Below are 23,233 nucleotides of genomic sequence, written 5' to 3' on the forward strand. Positions count from 1 at the left end.
TCATTCTCTATTCTCATTCTGAAATGCTTTCCACAAGTGGCATTGGTCAGGGTGCTAAGGATGAGTATATCTCACCCAAGTAACCCATTCAAAATTAGTGGTTTAGGTGTCTGGGGTCTGTCTTAGGCTGTGGAAATATCAGCAAAAAAGAATGTTTTTGACCAAATCCCTAAATGATGAGGACAGATTACCCTACTGTAACCTCTAGATGTGCCCATGTCTCCAGCTCTAGGGGAATCACTGGCATAGGGCTGAGATCAGGTGATTGATTTTTTAAATTATTTTTTTTAATGAATGGGTGTCTTTTAAATTACTGTTATTCAATTGCAGGCTGTTTTTTTGCAGAGCAGAAATAAGAACATTTAGTTAAGCATGAAAAAAAAGAAATTACTTTTGGTTGTGTGTGGCTTTCCAGTATGAGTTACAATATGTAGTATTTTCATCCACATATTCTTGAATGAATAAAGAAATACAACAACATAAGAATCCACCCGAAAGTTGTGGTCTCTTACTAAGTTGTCTTAGTAAGAGAAATTTGTCTTTCAGTCCCTTTGATTGGTCTCAAAACACAAGTTTAAAAAGCCAATCATATCTGCAGTGTCAAAGTTTTACACTGAGCATGAGTTCTCTGGAATAGAAATATTAGGAATATTCAATTTGTTCACAGTCAGTCATATTTCTCAAAACATTTTTTTTAGTCCATGCCAAGTACTAGAAGGTTTGTGCTGTAATATGTGGTGCACATTTGCAAACACAAAAGGTTTGTGACCTTAAATGACAGCATTTAGAAAGTATTCATATTTCTTCTTTCTCCTCCTTGTGGTTTAAACAAGGGGATTTTCTTCATTGAGGTACCTCCCCAGTGTGTGTTTCTCTGCTTTTGAGAACAGGAAAGTGTTGGGTAGGTATTTTACCTATCTACTTTCCCCTTGGCCTGAAAGACCCCATTTACCTATTAAGATTCTGCTTTCCATCCTCCTTCATTTTCAGGAGCTAAGGAGTGTGGACTAAGTGCCAGCAATCTCAGGAGAGCCTTCTTGAACTGCCTGTGTCTGGCAGCAAATAATTTTTCTACTCTCATTTCACTTCATCCCAGTAGGGATGATGGTTCTTTCCCTAGAAAAGGATTATCTAGCTTATGAAATTTATCCTGTAGCCAGACCTAACAGTAAGAGAATCGCCTGTCCTGGATTATAGGGACAGGAGAAATGTGTTTGCAGTAGAAGAGAGCTTTTGCCATTGCTTCAGCCTGTTACATAACAGAATTCAGGCTTGCCTTTTTAAGGCAGAAAACAGATTTTAAGGTGAAACCCACATTTCCTGTTTTTCAAGAAAATTTAGTTATAATACAGGAATACCTGGCCTTCTGCAGGGTAGAAGGACTACCAGATCTTTCCTTAAAAATCCTTCTCCATAAAAGGCAATTTACTCTACAGGAGTGCAAGTCTGGCAGTTTTCTGAAGTGCAATGAACTATTTGTTAACACATGATATTAATAGTCCTAAGAACCTGCAATGCAGAGTATACTCTTCCAGTGGTCTGTAATCATCCCTCTTTTAATTATTAAAATAAAATTCTTCACAGTTTCACCTTTTACATTACTGCTATTTAATCTCAGACTGGGAAACATATGCATTTTTCGTGGTATTTGTGTTTGCAGACCACTTTAGCTTATAGTAGGAAAGATTGCTACCAAATATGTGATGTATTATTTGTTCTGAAAATTGCATAATGTGACAGAATATATTACTTAAACTACTGCTGAAGTGGGATCAAAGTGGTTCATAGGCCTTGGAATGGTTCAGGAAGGCGCTGAGCGGGAGGTTGTGCTGGGGTGTGAAGTTCACCCTGCTTGCATTTAAGAGATTCCATTTTTTTCTGGACTTTCATACTAGAAAAACCACAGTATGTGAACCTATCATACCTCTATCTTGAAAAATATATTCTGTAGATCTAGAATTTGATACTAATTTTTCTAATTGGTGCTCTTTTTCTATTATAAAGTAGATCTTATGTGAAAACATAAAAAAATGGTTGTGTATTGTTAATCAATATAGAACAACTTAAAATTTGGGGCGAAAAACTAGGATGTTTTTGCGGTCTGTGCACAATTAATAGCTATTATAATTTTTGACCAACAATCCAGAAAAACCCATTTAGGCATAAGTAAAGACATCCTACTTTTTCATTTTTAACTTGGTATTTGTTTTGTTAGTATGTATTTTGTAACTACTCAAGCAGAGATTGTTTTGTAACCTCCTGATTGGCAGAAAGGCAAGAAAAAGGGATTTATACATACCATCTAATGTATACAGGTGTTATGTGTAGTGTCCTATTTAGGTTGCAGAGCCTAATCTTTTCTAATCATTCTCTTCTCTCTGTTTTCCATATTATCACAGTTTGGATACCAAATGTCTCACTTCTACAGCATGCAATCAGGCAACATGCCTGCTACTATATTTATCCATTTCACAAGTCCCAGGTTAAATACATACTTGGAGAATTTCTTTTAAAAAGACAAAAAAAAAAAAGAAAAGACAAAAAAAAATTAAAAAAAAAGGAAAAGAAAAATCATTACTGGATAGCAACAGGGAATAAACTGAGAGAAATAAACGTCACACAAAGCCTTTTCATATCAATGTTCTGTCACGTTAGGGATTAAATGTATGACATTTGTTGTTAGAATCCACCATTCCCACAGAAGATAAGAATCTACTTTTAACTGTTTCATGGAGTTAATGGTAGTCTTTGATGGTCTTTAAGGAATTAATTTGATAGTTTGATAATATTTGCTTTCAGAGTAAAACCTCCTAGCAACTATAAATGTAAATTCTAAGTAAATTGTTATTGTTGTTTTGTCAATGTTTTTGGAAAGTCACAAGTACTTAAAGATACTGCTTTAGCTTTGGGTAGATGTTTTGTAGACTTAGTATCAAGAATACATTCTTGAGTGAATACATACAGTCTTGATACAGTACATGTTTCTGAAAAAATTCTTCAGTTGAAATATCAGCTGTGATTCCTCGAGTTCTATCACTGTTCGCTGACTTTTATTTTGCTTCTTAAATCATTTTCTCTACAGTGGTTCTACCTAAAGGGACTATTAAAATTCAGAGTCATTGAATCATGCAGAGCAAGAATGTTTATGCATGTGCTGTGCAAGTTAATAAGCACGAAAGTTTATACAAGCAAAGACAGTCTTGTTTTATATGGATGCAGAGAGCTTTTTCACAGCATAGCTCCTTTGTTTCCACTTCACAGTAGAATCCATGTTGTGATTCATCAATTATGAAAGTATTAGATAAGAACTTCTAAAAAGAGTAATTATTAATTAATAATGTTGTTCTGCAACTTCGAATTACTATGCAGTGGAAAATATAACCTGGAATACACAGTTAGTGAAAATAGAGCTGGGGGAGTGTTACCATGCTGCCATAGATTGAGAACTAGGAAAGCTCTGGAGAGGTAGGAAAGCTAAAAAAAAGAGAACATCTTGCCTCATTAACATATTGTTTTATAACTTTTTGTCCTCAGTAGGCACTCAGCTTCTGTTCATCTGAGAAGCGCATTGTTTGTCGAGTTTAATAGGTGGATTATACTAACATGGAACAATAAAATGTTATGGGCTGGGGGGGACTTTAAAGGTCATCAGCACCCAGCCCTCCCCTGCCATGTAAAGAGATATCTTTCACTAGAATTGTAGAATCAGAGAATCATAGAATCATTTGGGTTGGAAGGGACCTTAAAGTTCATCTAGCTCCAAATCATACCTTACTATGGAAAGGAATGTCACCTGCTGAACCTAGTTGCTTAGGACCCCATCCACTCTGACCTTGAACACTTGGATGGGGTGCCCATAACTTTGGGCAACCTCTTCTCGTGCCTCATTAGCCTTACAACAAAGAATTTCTTCATAATATCTAATATTAATCTTCTTCCTTTTGGTTTAAAACCATAACCCTTGTTTTGTTGCCATCTCCCCCTTTTTTATGCCTTCTTTAAGTACTGGAATGTCACAATGTGTCCGCAAAGCCTTCTTCAGGCTGAGCAGCCCCAAATCTCTCAGCCTGTCTCCATAGGAGTGCTCCAGCCCCCTGATCATCTTTGTGACCCACTTCTAGACCCTCTACAACAAGTACACCTCTTTCTTGGGCTGAGGACCACAGGGCTGGATGTACTTCAGTTGGGGTCTCACAAGATTGGAGTAGAGGGGCAGAATCACCTCCCTCAACTGCTGCTTTTGAAGCAGACCAGGATGCAGTTGGTTTTCTGAGCTGTTGAGTGCACACTGTTGAATCATGTCAAGCTTCTCTTCCACAAGAACCCCCAAACCCTTTTCTGCAAGGCTGCTCTCAATGAATTCTTCTCCCAGTCTGTGCTCATGTCTGGTATTGCCCTGACCCTTATGCAGGACCTTTCTCTTAGACTTTTTGAACTTCAAGAGATTCTTGTGGTCCCACTTTTCATACTTGTCCTAGTGCTCCTGGATGGCATCCCATCCACAGCACCTAGCTTGGTGCCAGCTGCAAACCTGCTGAGGGTGTGTTTTATCCCACTCTCTGTGTCACTGATGAAGACAGTGGAAAGCATCAGTCCCAGGACCTAGCCCTGAGAGACACCTCTCATCACCAGACTCCGTCTGGACATAGAGTCATTGGCCACATCCCCCTGGCTGCATCCATCCAGCCAATTCCCTGTCCAGTGAATAGTCCACCCTTCAAATACACGTCTCCGATTTGGAAATAAAGATGTCATGTGGCACCATGTCAAAGGCCTTACAGAAGGCTAGGCAGATGGCATCACCCAGTCTTTCCTTGTCAACCATTGCAGTCACTCCATCATAGAGAAGACCACCAGGCTGGTCAAACACAATTTGCCTTTAGTGAAGCCAAGCTGGCTGACTTCAGTTACCTCCTTGTCTTGCACGTGTTTTAACATTGCTTCCATGGGGATCTGCTCCATGATCTTCCCATGCTCAGAGGTGTGGTTCACTGGCCTATGTTTCCCTGGGTCTTCTTTTCTCCTCTTTTTAAAAACAGGTGTAATGTTTCCCTTTTTCCACTGACTTTGCCTAACCACCGTGACTTTTCAAACATGGTGGAGAGTAGCTTGGTAGCAACATCAGCCAGTTACTTCATGACCCTGGGATGCATCTCATCAGGCCTCTTAGACTTGTAGATATTCAGTTTTATCTAGTACTCCTGAACCTTCTCTTCAGATACAGTGGAAAGGACTTTGCTCCTCCAAGCCCTACCTAGAGGTTCAGGGACTTAGGAGACAAGAGAAACCTGATGTCAGTGAAGAATAAGGTAAAGAGTTCTCAGACTTCTCCATATCCATTGTCACTAGTTCTTCCTGCTCATTTATTGTGAGACACACTCTCCTTGGCTTTTCTTTGTTGACCTATGTATTATAGATTCCCTTCTTATTCTTCTCATCCCTTGCCAAGTCCATTCCATCTCTGCCTTAGCTTTCCTGATCCCCTTTCTATACTTCTGGACCATATCCCCCTGTTCTTCCCAGCTCACCTGCCCCTGCTTCTTCTGGCTGTGCATTGCCTTCTTACTCAGTGTGAGCACCAGATCCTTGCTCAGACATTTTGTTTTTCAGCCTGTCTTGCTTGAATTTTTACACATCAGAATGGAGAACTCTTGTGCTCCAGGAATATGAGGATAGAGCAGTCTGGAGTCAGTAAATGTGTAAGGATGAAATAAGTAAAGTTAGTTTAAATATATTATAACAATTTAGCTGGCAATTATTCAATATAGTGCTTGGAAACTTGGTTTGCTTTGCAAACTGAAAACAGATTGGCATTGCCCATTTCCTGAAGAAAATCAGAGATTCTAGGATCTGGAAAAATGAGAAAACCACATCAGATCCTCACATAAAATGAAAATGGCAAGATCACAGTAATGTGGTCTGAACACTGATTGACATAAGCCCTTGTCAGGAGCATTTATTAAAATAAATAGTCGGACCCCAAGGTTTAGTGCTTTCATTGTCACAGCATGAGGAAAATTTGTTCTTACATAGCAATCCCTCTTTCTTAGGCCTTGTAAATGCTGGCATTCTGCTAAGGCATGAGTGGCATTCCATGTCAGCACATTTTTATTTTTTTTTCTATACTTGGATAGCCTAAAATCAAAGAGTAGGTGAAGGCCACAATTAATTTAGTGTGTATTTGATATTTCTTGGAATGAAAATAAGTGCATGTCAGAAAGAGGGAAGGAGCCTCTAAACATGTAAGAATTATGTGTATCTTAGCAATCTTAACATTTTCACATTGTTTCTTAAAAAGGACCCTTGTGACAGGAGGTTATGTTAATCCCATAGTACAAATATTCAGTTTGTTTCTAACTGAGAACTAGAAGGGTAGGGCTGAAAATGAAAGAAATAATTTTTAGAATTTACTGTAATTAAACACATTTTTCTCATATGAGAGTCACATAAAATTAGTGTATTTGTAGATGTCATCTGCATTAACTTCCAGGTTTTGTCTGGAAACCTATGAATTTTAAGCAGTCTGGCCTAGGGAAAAAAAAATGTTTACTGAAATACATACAAATAACTTTTGTTTAAATATTAAATTTGCAATAAAATTGAACCCTAACTCACAATGGGATACTGACACATTTTCTATCTAAAAAAACACTGGTACAATGGCAGCATTATGAATCCATAGATTCTTTTTGTTAAATAATTGTATTTGTATTCAGGACCTTAAATTTGAACATTGAGAATTGTCATCTGGTTTCCCAGCTGCTGGGATGTCTTGCACCTTGCATAAGAAAAAACATTGGGGTGCTGGAAGAACAAAGAAGAGCAAAGCTGTGAAGGGTCTGGAGCACAAGTCTTACGAGGAGTGACTGTGGGTTGTTCAGCCTGGAGGAGGGAACGGTGAGGGGAGACCTCACTGCTCTCTACAACTTCCTGAAAGAAGGCTGTGCTGAGCTGGAGGTTGGCCTCTTCTCCAAAGGAACAAGGGATAGGACAAGAGGAAATGGCTTCAAGTTGTGCCAGTTTAGATTAGATTTTAGGAAAAAAAATATTCACCAGAAGGGTTGCCAAGCACTGTAACAGGTTCCTCAGGCAATGGTTGAGTGTCCATCCCTGCAAGTATTTAGATGTGTAAATATCGCACTTGGGGACGTGACTAATGGTTGGACTTGACAGTCTTTTCCAATCTAAATAATTCTAAAAGTCTATGGTTTCAAAAACTGTGTTTCAAGAAGTAACTTCTCCCATATAAAAAGTGGGAACCTACATTAACAGTGTAGGGGGAGAAATGTCTCAGTGCAGAACCCTTCTTCTATCTTTATTAACATAAACATTCCTTAACTATATTATGCAAAGAGCTGCTATATATTTAAAATCCTTTTAAATTATATGGAATCAAAATACAATCAAAATACAACAGTTATTAATGCAATAAATTTAAAAGGCAACAAATCTCTAGTTTTCCACCTGCCAGGATCATTTGTATCCTTCAGTACATGTCAATTCTGTCTCATTTCTCATTCTGTCTCTTTAAGTTTTTGCTGGTCATCTTACTCGCTGCTGCCATAGCTGAAGTCAAGCATGACATAACTTTTCTGTGCCTTTTATGCATGCTTCAATCAATGCTAATTTTTACTGATTTAAGTGTTTTCTTGTATTATCTTACATTGGGTTTTCTACTGCAGTTTACAAGAGGAGTTGCTGCTAGATAATGTATCTGTAAAATGTTAGGAGTGTTATGTTTCATTCATGAGTCTCTTCTTTGCATTCCCCCTTCAAAATTTACCTCTATCATAAAATACATGTATGACTTCTATCACATAAAACTTACAGGGTTGCTAGGTTGCTCTTGAATCTGTAGTTTTTTAGTGGATTTATAAACCCTTTTTTCTTCTGTGTCTTAACATTTTTGAGTCCAGAAGTGACTGAATTCCCTTGATAGTAATGCCAATATTTTTTCCAGGCTGGAAAAAACATTCTTACATTGGACATCTTGTTCAGCTGCTGCAGACTAGAGCTTTGATGGTATGGTGAAGGACTGAGGTGCTGCTCTAAGAATCCTACATACTTCAGATTGACTAGCTCTACAAAGTAATTTCTTCACTTTACATCCCTTTTAGTGCTATTACACTGTCACCATTTCCTTCAGTTTAAACATTACCATTTTCAGGTGAACTCTTACCCTTAGTTTAATACCAGCAGTCATTTGACTACTCATTGAAGTTTCAGGACTGGAGCTTTGAGCAGGAAGTTCAGGCAGGGCAAGTCCAGTGAAGATGTGGAAAGGCAGGGAGTCAGATCATTTTAGTTCCCTTGGACTCTCCTAAAGGCATCTGCTGCTACAAATGCGGAAAAAACCCCTACATGCAAGCAGTCACTGACTCCCCTCTTCTGGTGCATGGCTTTGGATGCAGACTTTTGGAAAACTGCGAGAGTGAGCCAATTCAGTTGCCATTCTCACTTATATAATAATTCTGTGAGACAGTTTTAATTGTTGTAGATCAAGGTTGAAGTCTGCAAACTTAGGAGAAAACTTTTTGGCCAAATCCCTAAACCACAGCCTGTTTTTTGTAAGACTGGCTTGCTTATGGAAGAGGAGTGAAAGTACCTATCCACTTGAGCCTGAGTTAGATGTTCCTTGTGATCTTATAATTTATGAAAAAGGCCATCTGGTCTTTATAGGTTCAATCTTATCTCCCTTCACACTGCCTTTTCTCTAATACAATAGGATTTAAATTTTTCATTGTAGAATGGAAAAAAGCCTAGCGATCAGACAACACAGTAACCACTGCTCTCCTTGTCCATGTAGTTGTACTGTTGACCTGGAACTAATGAAATAAATTTAAACTGCAATGAGAAACACTGAGAAATATTGATGAAAACCTTTTAAATGCTATGAGTGATTTTGTGCTTGCTTTTGAGGTGCTTAACCAGGAGAGGTGTCAGAAATGGTAGAGAAGAAAAACTAAGGAAGCAAAAAAAAATTATTCTGGTTTCAAAACATGGATCTGAAAACCACTTTAATTTCTTTTTCTTTTGTTTTGGAATTAAAGACAAAAATATTTCATATAAATTGCAAGTTGTGTGAGAATTTAAAAATACTCTGATGTCTAATTTTTTACTGTTACTGCCTCTGCTCTTTACATATATATTTCTTTTGTACTCCTAAATAATAATAAAAAAATTAAGTTCCTGTGTAGTAAGAGGAATAGTACTGAATATTAAGTGAACTGAGCCTCACATCTGGTACTCATAAGCTACATTATGAGAAGCTGTGTTGGGGCTAAGGGAATGTATTCCACCACCCCATTACCCTTGCTGACTGAAAATCAGGCCTATGCTAGCAGATCTACCCAGACCTTGTCTGTGATGCCTGACCTCTGCCTGCTTCCATCCATACCTATGTAGGTCCTTTGTCCTGGTATGTCCAACCCAGATGAAAATTAGTTTTGTGTGGGGCTGAATCTCAGCTTTTTGGAGAAGGAGCACTGTAGACTGTCCTGTTTTCTGCACTGCCCTTTTGGTCTGAATGAGCTCTGGGAGAGTCAGTTTCCCTTCGCCTAGCAAGTGGCATCAAAGTGAAACACTTGGAGTGTGACTGAAGGAAGTGCCCCAGAAGAGGCCTGGTAAGTGTACTTACAGAGCACTGATGTTATGTCCTGATGAAAATGAGTGTTGTCCTCCCCCACCTGCAACAAGAAGTGCACAAGGCAAAGGGTAAGCTACTCAGACCCAGAGTGAGAGTGTCTTCACCAGAGACCCTAAGATTTCTGGGAGGCATGTATGCTCCCCTGGCATTAAAAGTCACTGCCTAGGACACAGCACAGTTACTTGTCCCTGAAGTTTATAAAAGTCGACTGCTCTTAAATTATAATCATAGAATCACAGAATGTTTTGGGTTGGAAGGAATCTTGAAGGTTATCTAGTTCCAACCCACCTGCCATGGGCAGAGACATCTTCCACGGGACCAGGCTTCTCAAAGCTGCTGCCAAATTAGTGGCAGTGTTTTTTCTCTGAAGGATCTTTGCAAGATTTTTCTGTCATGTACACGGTGTAAACATTTATTGAGGCATATTTTTTCTTTGGGCCAGGGCACATTCCTATTAATCAGCAGTGCAGGTGGTGTGACAGAGGTCCTGTCTGTAGCTGTAAATTTTAATAAAGAACTCATCTCTTTATTTCATCTGGTTCTCATTATGAAAATGAACTGGATTTCTTTCCATCAAGTCCTATAAAGATAAAACTGGAGACCAATTTCATTTAGTTTGGAAAAATATGTAGCATAAGAACATGATCGGCTGAAGTCCTGAATTTCATCCCTCCCCTATTCCTCAACTCTGTCATATCTTATTTTCTTCTGTTATGATATTTAAGTTACCAGTTTTGTGGGGATCAGCCTAGTATTTTCAACAGTCACTGTTTCTTGAACATACACCCCTTACCACTTTGATACATATTTTTCATTTCTTTACTTTTTATGTTAGGACTGTTAATTTCCCTTATGTTTATTTATATGTTACCACATCTAAGAAATAAATAAAAAATTTTTTTTAGCTTTATATTGATGTGTTTAATAATCTTTAAGACAGTGGTCAGTATTGAGAGCTACAGCAATGCACAGATTAATATCTGTGCTGCATATTTTGTCCTATGGGAACATCAGAGTGAAATGCTTTTGTTCTTACAGATAAAATAGAGGTTTTTTTAAAGAGTCAGGTTGGTCCTTAAGTTCTGGCGAACTATACCTTATTCCTTAAATTGCTGTTGATGTGAATGGGAGCGAATTTGGTATTACCTGTGTTAGTGTCATTTTCATACTGAACCAATGTATCTATACAGTTATGCAAATGTACTACTGACAATGTACTACAGAACATACTACAAAGTTCGCCAAGGACAAACCACTTTCTTGAAGTATTTTTTTTTTTCCTTTAGTAGCTGATACAGCTTCTATTCTCTTCAAGAAGTGCATCATAATCCTCCCACAGGGTTTATTTTTTATGATTTTGAAATGGAGAGTTTAGTATCCCAGTTAGGGTCAAGTGCTTGAAGGTGAGAAAAATTCACAATTTTTCACCTGTGTAACAGTTCTGAATCTGCAAGTCCTTTCCAGAAAGCTTCTAAGAGTATATATTCTCATGAGTGTTGTATAAGTCTGTTATGGATGGTGGTGTGTGAGTTTATTGTTTCTAAGGGTATTCTAATGTGCCCAAGCTGTATTTATATGCAGGATATGGTTTTGCATATCAGAAAAAAAATATCCATATTTTGATGTTTGAAATCTTTGCTAGGAATTCATTTCTAAAAATAAGCATTTTATAGACTACTCAATCAATCTGATATAAAGAACAAGCAATTTGATCTTGTCTTCATTATACTGCAGTTTTCTATATGACACACTCATATTTCAAGCCAATAGTCCTGGTAGGATTTTGGGGTTTTCTGATAGGAAGTAGGATGAGGAAACTTCTGGGTGTGCTATTTTAGCAGTGTCTTCATTACAAGATGAAAAATATTGATGAAAGAGTGAACAAAGATTTGATTAGATAATTGTGATGGAACAAAACTGGCAGAATTGTATGTTCTGCTTTCCCTGTGGGCTGCTCTATCAGCACTTGAACAACAAATCTGAGAAGAGACAGAATTAAATCAGAAAAATAAATTGGGGCAAATTGTGTAATCTTCGTTGGTTTTCAGTCCCTGATAATTTGCTGCCTGATGGAAGTCTGGAATCAACCAGTTTTTTGTTTTCCAAGACTTTTTAAACATAAGATCCTTGGATGCTCACTCCATAGACAAGTCCAAGGAAGTCTAGGAAATGACACTAATTAAAAAATAGCTTCTTGTGAGGAGACTATTTACTATAGGCAGGACTGTACTCTCATGATAAAGATTTGAAGCACAGAGCACCACTCAAAACCATGAGTCTAAAATGAGAAGGAAAACCAGCAAATTAAAAATATGTTGATTATTTATTTGTTTTGATTCATTTACTTTGCTGTGAGATTGTTTACCTTTTTTTTATGCCTTCCTTCTAATGGAACACTCTATATGAGTCATACTTCATGTTCTGGAAAGTTCTGCTGCCTGATGACAAAATTACTCAGGGAAGTACTTGGATCCTTGCCAAGCCTCTTCTGCTTGGAGGTGAAATGGATTCTTAGAGTCAGCTATCACTTTAATGATCTTCTGTTTATTAGCAAAAGGGATACAGAAGGCATATTTTTCTGAATGCAGAGAGAACAAACAGCAGACAACTTCCATGCCTGGAATGCCATTGACACATTTTCAGCCTGTCCTCTTACCATGGGTTTATTTTTTAGCCTCTGTATGAGAACACATGTGCAGTCGTACTTCTCCCCTCGTTTCCTCTTGTCTGACCTGACCTGTAGCTTTTGGTTGCTGGTGAATTTTGAAGGTATGGTTTCATGGGATGAGGTGTAGTTACAGGAATTTTTGGCCACTTCATCGTGCAGATCAAGTTATTGCAACAGAACTTGACTTTGGCAATCAGAGAATTGAATAGGTATGGTTGTGTTTAATGACACTGAGTGGTTCAGTCTGATAGAAATAGGGCTTGACATTGCTAAGAATATAACCACAGCAGCATCTTATCAGGTTAAAAGTCCATTTAGCTGCCTGCCCTGTCTCCAGCCGTGAGTAATAGCAGCTACCAAGGTAAAAATACATGTCTAGGGCAAAGCATGCAATGGCAGATATTGTTCCAAAATCATGGGACATCACAAATCATGACACATCTACAACAGGGCATCCACAACTTCTATGTGCAACCTGTTCCACAGTCTCATCACCCTCATCATAAAAATTGTCTTCCTCGTGTTCAATTTAAACCTACCGTCTTTCAGTTCTAAATGGTTACCCTTTCTCCTTTCACTAGAGGTACTGCTGAACACCCTCAATTCTCTCAGCAATTCTTAATAAAGGTGGCCAAAATTGTCTGTTTCAGGAGAGTCTACGCTTAGCTATTGATTGTCCTTAATATGTGTCAATGTATGTGAATTAGCCCTCAGATATCTGCACAGTCCCTTCTTGCTTTTGTCTGGGGAGAACTGTTGTTTCAGGTTCATATTTCTAGTGAAGTTGCAGTTCTCTTTAAGTGTGGGACATCCAGTTGTGTGAAAACTGTCTCAGGATTTCTTTCTGCTAGTCTCCTTTGCCTTTAGTTTTTGCTTTTTCTGTATTTGGCTCACAGTACTATAACAACCGTGCTTTCTATTCCCTGCAATTTTTCTGCCAGCTGAAATGTGACCATATATAAATTTATTTGTGCAATACAAAAGACATATGTATATCTTCCTTCAGAAAAAAAATATTTCTTCCACGAGTCTTGTTGACATTACCATTTGCTAATTTTCAAAGTAAGCTGTCTAAAATGAGACCAGCAGAGTACAATCCAAGGGGTGCTTACCCATTTCTTTAATTTTCTCATTTGATCAGTAAGATCAATAAATCAATATTTCTGATTAATCCTAAATTCAAATTCATCACTTTATTTTCAGAGATAAGGGTTTCCATTTGTCACTTGTTTTGATGAAGGGCATGTAATTTATAAATTGAAAAGAGAACAAAATTCTTAGTAGCAAATATCTACAAAATGTAACCTAAGAGAGAACAGAAAAAAATAATGGAAAGTGAGAAACACTCAAATATTTCAAAGCATCCTTTTTGAAATGCTAAAATGGCTCAAAGAAGGGATTTATTTCAGGGATAAAAGTTTGAGTCTCTGCTCCCTGATATTTCTAGTAAATATGAGGTAGGTATTTGACGGCAGCAAAACCCTTTATTAGTATTGAGCTATCGCAATTCATCTTTAATTCCTACAGAAATTGTAAATTGGTATGAGCCTGCAGTCTTACTTAAATGCATTTTTGACTCTACTTTTACTGTGCTTTTATAAGAGACCCTAAAATTATGGTGGAAGGTCAAAATATATATTACATATTTAGTGGTTGGAGATGAAGCACAGCTGCTGGTTCCATCTGTGAGGCTACAGAAAAAATCATTCTGGTGCATTAGGCGATGATGCAACTTGTGTTTCCTTAAACAAAAAGACTTGTGTAGCCTTAGGTTAAAATCAGGTGTTCATGAAGGTGGCCAGAGCTGTGGGAGAATTAAACAAGTTCCATGTCCCACTCTTTTCCCTCATGCTCCCTGCATTTTTAAGAAATTCAAGTTGGTTCTCTAAATAATTGCTCTCTTGATTTGCAGAAAAAGCTGATACTTGAAAAGGCTTTGAAAGTATTAAGTAGCTTATTTTTTTCCCTTTGGAGGAAGCTCCGAGTCTTCCATTTACTCATTTAATCTGTCATTCCATTGCACCCAAGGGCAAAGTGTCATTTCTGTGTACTTCAGTAATTTTGTACAGCACACAGCAAACAAATACCAAGTGACTGAAGCCGAAGTAGATTTCACGCAGGGAGCTATGTTTCCTTTCCTTGCCATGCATTTTTAATAGAGATTTTCTCGATTGTAAGATGGTAAGTAGACTTCTGCCCTGAAATTTATAAATGTATTTATAATAGCAATATAATTACATACATACATATAGATACAGATTGTAGGTCAAAACATGTTCTCTGAATACACAGTTTTTCATCATATTACAGACAGTGGTTTCACAAATATCTGGATGCCATAAATGGACATAGTGGCAAATAAAAACAATCTTCCATTCCACTTCTGGAATACAGGATTTTAGATAATAGTATCAGTAGTCAGTTGTTGTTTTAGAGCCTTGTACTTGTAGCATAATGATACAGGATATCAAAAAGATAGCTTATAATTCAATCTTATTACTTACTGGTTTCAAATTTAACTCAATAAATAGTCCAGTATCTTGGTTATTTAGAGGATTAAGGCAGAGTTCTGAATCTGAGCTGAATAAGCCGTATTAACTGATGTCATGTTTCTGATAAGGAAAATGCTATGCTTTTTTTGACTAGAAGCTAAAACACATTTCCAAGGAAATAACAGAATGCTATAACATCCAAACTATTTCTTGGGAGATTCATGATATTAAAATTAGAGAGAGGTTTTTCCTGAACTGGCATGACCAGTGGTAAATACTAAAATGGCAAGTGAAAGACATGAGTTCATCTAAGAGAAAAAAATGTCAATAATTGGAAAGTATAAATTATATATATATCTTACTACACAAAAGACATATACAAGTTTTCTGAGAAAGTCTAGTATCATTTAGAATACATAGTCCCTATTAAGTAGTGCCAGATTGTCTTCTCCTGGCTCAATAACATGACCTCAAAAACCTTTTATTGATCCTGCGTCATATTCTGATGAACAAAATGGATCTCTGCTATGTCCTATACATCTAAATTTGAAATCTGAAGAGAAATTTTACATTGCTATTGCAACTCCTACCCTGTATACATAACTGAGCTTATCCTTCTAAATAACTGCTGTACTTAGGAAGAGTTAGGAAGCATGCAAAACAAATTCTGGAGATGCATTTTTGGCAGCTGTTAACATTTAGGGTGAGTTGATTTAAGATTGGGATTGGCTTACTGTGAAGAACTAGAGCAGTTTTACAATTTAGAAACAAATTTAGTTTCTGTTTGAATTCTGGACCATTAGCTTTTTAAGATTATCTACTGTTTAAAAAATGAAATTGCATAATTATGGCCAGATTTCATTACATTAGCTGATAATTAAACCAAACATTTATGTAAATACCACAAGAAAATACAATTCAAGGAAACCGAAATTTGCTTATTGTACAGTCAAGATTTCATCATTTTGATGCCTAGGAGCTTGCCTTTAGTTACTTTTGCTTGGGGCGACGTTTGCTATACATGATCTTTAATTAGCTGTATTCCTAAGCCATTTTTGCAGCTCTCATCACTGTTGTACCTCTGCAGGTTTCTTTGTACCTGGTGTAATTGCAGGCTTTAGAATACACCATGATGCCACTGTAAAAAGGTTTCCCCACCTGCTTTTCCAGCTAACTTTTTCATGTTTTTTGTGAGCTACTAGCTTAATTTTCTGCAACAGCCTTTTCACATTTGTCTTCTCAAATAAACTTTTCCACTTTTTAAGGTTGATTGATTTTCACTCCATTCCCCTGTATTTTTAAATGTCCTGGTTAGAGATGTCAGCCTAGAAGCAGCTTTCACTTCACCTTTGATTTTGTGTTTACAGTACTTGCCACCTTCATTCTGCCTAGAAGAAATTAATTTGAGTGGGGCTTTATAAATACTGAAATGGCCTGTGCTGTCTATTCCCATTTTAGGAAGGTCTGCCAATAAGGCAGTAATTCTGTTGCAGATCAAGCATGAGCTATTGAGAGATTACTGCTCATTTGCTTCAGTGAGAAAAGAAAAAAACCTGATGTTTTCAAGATACTTTTTGAGATGGACAATCCAGAGAGCATAGACATTCAAATCACTGGTTTTAAAATATAATGAGAATGTTGTGGCATGGTGTGACAGAATGGGGAATGGGATAAAAGGTGTTATAGGAAGGAATTAAAAAAACATGTGTATACAGACTGAACCAGGAGGAGCAGTGGGATGGGGTAAGGATCAGCATTCGTCATCAAATTTGGATTACAAGATATATCTAGCTTGGAGATGATTGACCTCTGATTCCATTATATTCCAAGCTGCAGTTTTTATACAGAAATTAATCCTTTGGGGAATTTAGACCTGCACAGATCCTGCTTCTCAAGATTCTTCATTCAATATGTTGTTTACAGATCTTTCAGAAAGTAGTAGTCTAGTTTCTTCTTGCAATCATGTCATTACATAAGGATATATTTATAAGAAAAAATAGGCAATCAAATTTTTCACACAGGTTATTGCACGCATCTTAATTTTATGAGAAAAATACTAACATACCAGATAAGTGCTACATGATTTCTTCACCAGCAAACATTTGATGACCAAACAAAAAGCAGATACACTCTTACTGCTCGCTGGAAATGAAAATGAAAGCATAAAAAATGGCATAATGAGAACATTTGCATAAAAATGGCACAATGAAATATTTGCAGAACTTTTGTTACTATGTTACAAAAATCTAAAAATTATTTTAGTGCTTCATAGATATACATTCATGGCATATATCTGGACAAGCAGCATTATCATTAAAGTTTAGTCCAAAGCAATGAAATTCTATTTGTCTAGTAACGTGTAGTGATAAATACAGTACTTGTTAGATGAGTTGGTCATGTTGCAATCAACATAAAGAGCCAAATGCATAAAAGATGCTTCTAAATTCTCCATTTTACAGTGGGTAGTGCCTAACAAAAGAAGAAAAAAGAGACATAAATTGATGCTGATGTAAGCAGAGGATGCAATGGGTCATTTTGAAATATGGTTGATGGGCTAAAAACAGTCATTGGGAGATAGAAATGGATGCAAAATAGTACAGGCTTCAGGATGCTATTTTGAAGGAATTAAGCAGAAGCATCAGTGGCAAAAGGCACACCCACGCATAAAATGTCTCCAACTTCTGCACTAAAAATGTCTAAACTGCAAATTTATGGAATTACATAATTTTGATTAAGTGAAACTACTGTAATAACTGTTCACTGGATCACTAATGGGAGGACTTGACATAGGGTTATAAGTCATTTTACATTAAATGATGTAAAATGCATTTTGTTGCTGTCTGTACATTAATCTATAGGGCTGGTATCTCTTTCCTGTGAAATTTTGCAGATTTGCACATTCCCTACTTTTCAGCCAGAGACTGATGTGTGAAAATTTAGTGGGAAAGAGGAAACATAACCAGTTGATAAGCTTGGCTCTTCTGTCAGCTCCTCACAGCACCCTAAGCAAGCTTAGTAGCCTATCACACAGTGCAGGAATGCTTTCACCTCCAAAGGGAAAACCAGTGTCAGCTTAAAAGGCTTGTGATGACAAGGGGAGAGCAGAGAGCCTGCTCTCAGAGGCCTGGGAGCAGGCTTGTCTTTCCACACCAACATGAGAATTTAATAGAGCAGTTTCATGACTGGCAGAGAAAACCTGATGGCACACTCGCTCCTTGCCGATAGAGCAGCTTGGGCAGGATATGCGTAGGAGTTTATTTTAAGTAACTAAATAAAAGCTTCAGGAAAATTACAAATATTAACCAACTGCCTCCTTCTTGAGAATACCTTAATGTATTTCCAGTTTAAATGCAGCTTATCTCCGTGAAGTGAAAAGATATGGCAACAGTGCTTTTGTGATACAGCACTGCTGAGAGTCACCTGAATTGGCCAGGCCAGGAAGAACCTGTGAGCCTCTCGCTGGCCTCTCTTCCTTTCTTTCTTATGAGGAAAAGCTGAGACAGTTGGGCCTATTTAACCTTGAGAAGACTGAGGGATACCTCTTTAATGTATGCAAGTGTCTGAAGAGGAAGTGCTGAAGGGATGGAGCCTGGCTCTTCTCGGTGGTCCCAAGCAGTAGGACAAGAGGCAATAGGCAGAAAGTGATGCACAGGAAGTTCCATCTGAACAGGATGAAAAGCTTCTTTACTGTGTGAGTGACCACACACTGAAACAGGTTGCCCAGAGAGGTTGTGGAGTCTCTGTCACTGGGAATACTCAAGAACTGCCTGGATGGAACTATGTGCAATGCACTCAGGGACGGCCCTGTGTGATCAGGGAGTTTGGAACAGGTGACCCACTGTGGTTCCTTCCAACCTGATCCATTCTGTGATTCTTCCCTTCCCAGATTACAAAAGTGTTGTGTGGGGGTGAGGCTGAGTTCTGTTTTGTCCTCCTGATTTCCTGAGGTCAGAAATTTGTTCTCTTATGTCCTAAACACCTTGTGAGAAACAGTCATTATAACTGATGTGGGCTGCCTCCTCATACCTGTCATGTTTGTTGGAAATGTGCTTCTTGGTCTATACAGAGTAGCTTTGCTCTTTCTTTGAGAGTGGAAAGATGCCCAGAGCACTTTATTATCTACAATCCCAAAGGAGTGCCCACTGGAGCTTGGTATGGGTAAGAGCAAATGTATACCTTGTTCCAGGAGGATGTAAAGGTGCCAGATGTCACATACTTCAGCCAGCATATTGTGGAGGTAAGGAGATACAGGGTTCACCTCTCCACTGGGACCTAAGAGAGTAACAGGGCTTTTAACAAAGGCCTGATTTTAAAATCAGGACTTCAGTTCTTGGAGTAAGTGTCAGTCCAACTTTTTTTTTTTTTTGGTGGTGTGATTAAGGATCAACAAAGTGTGTCTAGTAGTTCAAAGTGGAAAACATTTTCTTTCTTCTCCCCCCTCCCCCTTCATTATTACTTGGATCAAATCACATGTACTGGCTTCTGTATCTTCTTCATACTGGTACAAGTAGTAGAGTAAAGAGTTTCAGTTAATTAAGTTACAGGAGACATTTCCAGAGGAATCTAAGAAATTAATTTCTTAGATTAAAATTAAAATTAAATTTTAAATTAGATTTAAATTAAAATAAAATTAAAAAATTAAAATTAAAAAATTTCTAAAATCTAAGAAATTTTAGAAACTGAAGTCACATTAGACGCATACATCTTTTTGTCTGATATTAAAATGTATATTCTCTCTTAATATACTAGGCATCAAATTTTCCTCTTATATGAAAAAGAGAATATATTAAAAATCAGAAGAGAAGGGTAAAGAGTGATTTCAAATGTGTCTACAGTTTTCCTGCCATTTTTCCCAATGCCACAAAACCTTCAATTAAGAATTACTATATCTCTTTTCAAGTGTATTTCTGGGATATGGTGACACCTGCAAAACATATGTTGCCCTTATTTAGCTCAGTTGTGATCAGGTTTTAAATTTTTAATATACTGAGACCAGGTGGTTGTTCCAAATTGCTCCCAGTCAATATTTTGTGGGTTTAATTTGGAAATGCCATGGGGATTCATCCTACTCTTATATTATTTCTGATCTATCACAGTGTTTGCTAGTGGGTGGCTGTCATTTGTTGACATGACATGTTTGTTTTATATGGGTCTGCTGATGTTATGCAACTTAATTTAGGCAGTTGCATTGTCAAAAGAGAAGTGATAAAAGACCTGTGAGAAATATTTATTATGACCTTTTCATTATCATGAAAAATGTTTCTGTTGCTTTTCTTTGTTATCCTCTAATGATTCTGTAGAATCATCACATTTGGCATCATAGAATTCAGGTACATTTTTGCCTGTATCACTCTGTTTAAATATCAGAGTAACTGAGGTTTGCAGTTAACATTTACCAATAGCTAGTCTTTATAGGTATGCAGTATATGCTTACACTTGTAATGGGAGTGAATGTAAAATCATTAATATCACAATGGTAAAAAATGTTCAATTTGCAATGTTGACCTTGCATACACAAAACCCAAAAATTTGTGACAGAAATCTTAATGGTGGAATTCTCTTCATGAATGGTATTTGGCTGTAGGGAGTTAAAGCAAGATCAGCTTTCCATAGAGCAATAAATGGCTGTGGTAAAAATACCTGGTCACTCAGTTACCCAGAAGCTGCTCCTGGAATAATGCAGTGAATGGGTAGTGCAAAGAACGGGTTTTCCCACACCACTGGGTTGCTGAATTCTAGAACAAATACACACAGAGATAACTTCCATCTCTGTATTTGTTAATAAGCTGTAGACATATGAAAAACATGGAATGTGAAAGAAGTAGTGCCAATGTCAATCCTTGAGACACTTCAAACACATATAGACCTCTATTCTGGATGGAATATATATGTACTCTGTTGTTGGGCATTCATGTACTTTCACATGGACCAGATGTTTGAACCTATATGGCCAATATATTTATTATCTAGACATATAGCAGCAGTTTGAATATATATCTTGCATAACTTTGCAAAGGATGACTTAGACTTTGACATATGACAGCATCTACTTTCAGTAATGACTTCGTATTGCTGTTCCAGAGCCATCAATATACATGGTGTGTTCGTTTTTTGTGCTTTGGTAATTTCAGGTGGAATATGATGTTTGTTCAGCTGTGCTTGCCATCTCTAAAGTGCATTAATGTACTCTGAGAAGGCAAAGTGACTGGCACAGAAATGAATAATTGCAGTAATGACTAGTTGTTACTCTTGTATATTTTGAGGAGTATTCTAATTAGCTGTTCAGTAAATGGCTACTTCCATTACATTACATAGTTTACATATTAATTCCTCAGGTAAGACACATTTAATACTGAACCTTTCACCTCACCTAGAAATAGTGTTGACTCCTATACATACCTGTTCTGTAACCATATACTGATGCACTGCTACTCCACTGCTACCAGGCTCTGGCAGGTCTTACAGCAGCAACCTTAAAAGTGTTGTGGAAGACAGGGCAGACAGAAATTTCCCCATCCTGTGGATAAGGAATGTTTCCATCTTCCCTTTCTACCCCTGTAATTTGCATTCAGCTTTAGTTCAGGAGCCAACACCAATGTCCTCCAAGTCTGTAGCAAAATAGATCCTTTCTGGATGAGACTCAGTAATGGTGTTAACTTGACTGTGTGAATTAAGAATGCTGTTGAAAAAGTGGATCAGCAAAGAATTGCAGTGGTTACATATAAGCAAAAATCTTATTTTCAAAAGTTGAGAGAGAAGGTAAAATGGAAGAGGAAATTAGATCCTGGCCACTGGGCTGGAAATATACTGAAATCTAAGGTGCTGACAAAGTACTCACTTGTCAAATGAAAAGGACCATGGCTGAGTCTCTCACTCTTAAGAACTAAAAGGTATTTCAGTTCAATTACATAAGCTATGTTCAGCTGTGACTGATAAGTCGATACACAAGATGTGGTAATGAAAATCAACATGAAAAAAGAGTTCATCATATTTTCTCACCAGTCTTTAATGTTTTTGATCATCCTCTATTTTTCCATTGATTTGATGGCATGATTTTCCAAAATGCTTTCCTTCTTCCTGTTCTTCTTGGGGTCCATGGAGAATATGGTTTTATCATTTGCATAAAAAGGAAGAGGAGGTTTTCATCTTTACTTTTATCTGACATGAAGCATTAAACTACTTGTCTTCAAAATTCTCAGATCTTTTTTAGTCCATTTGAACTAGAAACCTCTTTTTTGGTGATCTGAAGATAAGTATTAAGTTTGGTAAATTAAGACATACAGGTTGAATGTTTTTCTTCTGCTTGTATCATCTATTTTTGTACTAGTTGTTTTGATTTTTTGTTGGTTTTTTTGGAAGGATTTACATAGAATTTTTAAGAAAAGAGAAAAAAGATGGCACTGGAGGGTTTCAGGTGAAGTAGTGTTTCTGCTTCTAGACCATGTGCTTTGGGGAAGATTTGGACCTACAGGATAAAGTTCAAGAGAAATTATTGAGAGGAAAGGCTTCATTAACAATAATTGCTTAGTGAAAAAAGAAAATGAAGAGGAGATACTATAACCTTTGCTTAACCAGAGGGTTAAGAGGAAGTAAACTTATTTTTCCATTCGTGAAGGATATGATAAAAACTAGCAGGATTGCTTTTCAGATATTAAGTTTTGGTAGTGTAGTTGATGAAATAACCATCTGCAGTTTATCCCAGGTTGTTTGTGGTTTTGCTATGATTGTGAGGAACAAAGCAGAATCCAAATGACAGTGTGAAAGAAGTAGATGTGGGAAAAGTCATTAATTTCCTGGGGAAGAGGGATATTTAAGGGTTTTGCTATACAGAAAGAGTTTGTGAGGCCCTGAAAATCTAATTTTTAAGAATTAATACTGTAAAAAAAGCTTTTAAAAATTAAATAAGAAGTTAAAAATAGAGTTTATAGAATTGTTTGGGGCTCCTTGTTCTTTAGAGTGATGTTTTGTTAATAAGTTTTGCAGTTCAGCAATATGCCAATCCTGAGTCTCTAGTTAGTTAGGAGGGTGGTTCACATTTGACATTTGCAGCAGAGCTGTCAGTTTGCAGCAAAAAACAGGGCAGGTCATGTTTCTAGTGTTAATTTAGACTTGATATCTTATTTATACCTGGGAAATGCTGTTAGAAAATATTAGAACAGAAATAATGCTGGCACAGCAGGGTTTTAAAAAAGGGATTTGTGTTGAATTTCTTCCCCCAAAGTTAGGAAATAAATGTATCTAATATTAGAAAACTCTGTGTTAATTGTAGGAAGATGCCACACTAGTTACAGCATTCTCCAGCCATTGTTTTTTTTCCCCAGGGAGAAAGAGATGGGACCTACTGAGCACTACAAGTAATGAGACATCTTCAGTGACAGTAATTATGTTCCAATTTAGATAAAATTTCAGTGTGTGCTTGAAATATTT

At 37.2% G+C, this 23,233-nt stretch overlaps 1 protein-coding gene across 8 annotated transcripts in view; it reads left to right on the forward strand.

Annotated features, from left to right (window-relative positions):
- DLGAP1 (DLG associated protein 1) overlaps positions 1-23,233 on the forward strand; it is a 404,747-nt gene that overhangs the window by 162,507 nt on the left and 219,007 nt on the right. Inside the window, exon 1 of one of the 8 annotated variants that reach the window (XM_015617831.1) lies at positions 23,165-23,183. The exons of the other annotated variants lie outside the window; for them this stretch is intronic. The gene's annotated coding sequence lies outside the window, so the exon portion shown is untranslated. Of the gene's footprint in view, positions 1-23,164; positions 23,184-23,233 lie in introns of those variants that run through there. 8 annotated transcript variants of the gene reach the window in all.

The sequence above is a fragment of the Parus major genome, chromosome 2 (genome assembly GCF_001522545.3).
Source record: "Parus major isolate Abel chromosome 2, Parus_major1.1, whole genome shotgun sequence".
Classification (NCBI taxonomy): domain Eukaryota; kingdom Metazoa; phylum Chordata; class Aves; order Passeriformes; family Paridae; genus Parus; species Parus major.